Source organism: Belonocnema kinseyi, chromosome 6, assembly GCF_010883055.1.
Source record: "Belonocnema kinseyi isolate 2016_QV_RU_SX_M_011 chromosome 6, B_treatae_v1, whole genome shotgun sequence".
NCBI lineage: Eukaryota > Metazoa > Arthropoda > Insecta > Hymenoptera > Cynipidae > Belonocnema > Belonocnema kinseyi.
In genome coordinates this window covers 98,230,163-98,232,822 of record NC_046662.1, presented here as the reverse complement: position 1 = coordinate 98,232,822, position 2,660 = coordinate 98,230,163, and the positions used below count along the sequence as shown (strand labels likewise).

Genomic DNA, 2,660 nt, shown 5'->3' with positions numbered 1-2,660 from the left:
GCTGGAAGCGGGTGCAATTTTTCAGATTAGCATCCGCTCCCGGCGAAATCCTGCGGTTGTCCTTATGACAAATTTTTAATTATATATATATATATATATATATGTATATGTATGTATGTACACATATTATTAATGATAATATTATAATTATGTTATATTATAATAGTTTTATTTATATCTTGATCCGCATCTGAAAGAAATTAAAGAAATTGGCGATTTTGGAATTCATCTCGTTTCGTTGAAAATTCGTGCATTTTGTTTAAAAGTTGTCTTTTTTTGTAGATCATTAATTTTCTTTGTCGGAAATTCATCTTATTGGTTGACAATTTAACAACTTTGTTGTAAATTTATTTTTTCTGTTAAAAATTATTTATCCTTATCTGAAAATGTAACTATTATAGGATTGATTAAAAATTAATATTATATATTGGTTAAGTTGAAAAATCGTTTTTCTTTTTATAGAACATTAATCTTCTTGGTCGAAAATTTAACTTTTCTCTTGAAAATTTAACAATTTCGTTGAAAATTCGTTTTTTTTCTTGCTCAATTCAATTTCTTATCACATTCTTTATCTGGAAACTGAACTATTCCATTTTTTGTTGAAATTTTATCCGTGCATTGTATTAGTTAAAACACCAATTATTTTTTGGAAAATTAATTGATTTTTTTTAATTGAAAGAATTTGTAAATAAAATTTTTTAAATTGAATTTAAGGTATTAAAAATTGAAAAACAATTGATTTTACAAGATGATCCTGAATCCGTTCGAAATTAAAGAATTAATAGATATTAGTTTTGAAAATTATTTTCAACTATGACTTCAAATATTATTTCAGTCTAAACAAATTTTATTTTTAACTCATTCAACTTGAAATTTCTTAATTAAAAAAAGAAATTTCCGTTAATTATTAGAAATATTTGACCGTTCATTTAAAACAATCCATTATAAACAACTATTAAAAACTACACAAATTTGAACAGAATGGTTCGAAATAAAAAGTCTTGAATTGTTAAAATTGTAATAAGCTAAATTGTAACTTTGAAAGCTACAATTCTAATTTAAAAAAAGATTCTAAATTAATTTCAAACTTGAAATTATTTCAAATAATTTGAAACACGATGTATATTTTTGCGGATTTTAAAAAAATTAAGCTTTTTGAGAATTGTAAAATATTTAAAAAGAATAACAAAAATTGTTGTGATTGCTAAGAAAATTGGAAATGATTTTTTATTTTGAAAAATTAATTTTAAGTGAGTATTTGAAAAGATTTTAAAAATTAGGAAAAAAGAATCAGGACGATTTTAAGGCAATTCTTTTGTTATGCACTTTTTTTAATGTTAGGAAAAAATCTAATTCACAAAATATATCAATTTTCAACCCAAAATTTCACCTTTTAACCAAATAAATTATTTTTGTATCAAATAATTGGTGTTTTAACTAAAACAATGTACAGAATAAAGTCTCAACCCAATACGGAATATTTTAATTTCCACATAAAAATGATTAATTTTCAATCAATCCTAGAATAGTTACATTTTCATATAAAGAAAAATCATTTTTAACAAAAAATCATGAATTTGTAACAAAGTTGTTAAAGTATCAACCAATAAGATGAATTTTCGACCAAGAAAATTAATCTTATACAAAAAAAAATTTAAGGAAAATACATTAATTTTCAACGAAATTATTTAATTTTAATATCAAAAAGACAAATTATCTACAAAAAGTTGATTTTTTTAAGCAAAAAATATGATACTTCAATCAAAGAGTTAAATATTCAACCAAATAGTTAAATTTTTTAAATTTTCAGTTTCAAAAATGTATTTTCAACGAAAGAGATGAACATTCAAATAAAAATGAAAAATTAGCAAAATAGTTGAAGTTTTGATAGAAAAGAGGACTTTTTTACAAAATAGTTACATTTTCAACAAAATAATTATTTTTTCAACTAGATAATTGAGTTTTTATCCAAACGAGATGAATTTCAAAATCGCCAATTTCTTTAATTTCTTTCAAATGCGGATCAAGATATAAGTAAGACTATTACGAGGTGTATTCAAAAAGTAAGGTGACTTTTCAATTTTCGCGGGCTACGTACATTCAAGTTTTAAATTTTTTGTTTTGTTGTGTTGGTACACTCGTCACGATCATACGTTCACAGTTTTGACTATATAGCTCGTGTTGTTTTTCTGGCAGAGGCGTACGGTGAGTCTACTCTGAGTAAGAAAAATGTGTATAAGTTTTACAAGCCGTTCCAAGAAGACCGAGAGGATGTCGATGACGAACCTCGCCCTGGACGTCCCAACACGTCAACAACAGATGAAAACGTTCAAGCAGTGGCAGAAATAATGTTGAAAAATCGCCGAATTATCATCAGAGAAGTTGCTGAAGATGCTGGCATATCGGTTGGCTCATGCCATGCTATCTTTTCGGACGTTTTGAGCATGAGACGTGTGTCAGCGAAATTTGTTCCAAAACTGCTTAATTTTGATCAAAAGATCCATCGCATGACCATCGCTCAGGCGATGTTGAATGAAGTCAATGATCCTGATTTTTTTAAAAGGGTTGTAACTGGGGATGAATCGTGGGTATATGGTTATGACGTCGAAACTAAAGCCCAATCGTCTCAGTGGAAGCATCCTGAGTCTCCAAGGCCGAAA

General features: G+C 26.5%; 1 protein-coding gene across 1 annotated transcript in view; it reads right to left on the bottom strand.

The window, feature by feature from the left end:
* The window catches only part of LOC117175513, a 265,411-nt gene that overhangs the window by 109,902 nt on the left and 152,849 nt on the right, over nt 1–2,660 (bottom strand). The gene's annotated exons all lie outside the window — the stretch shown is intronic.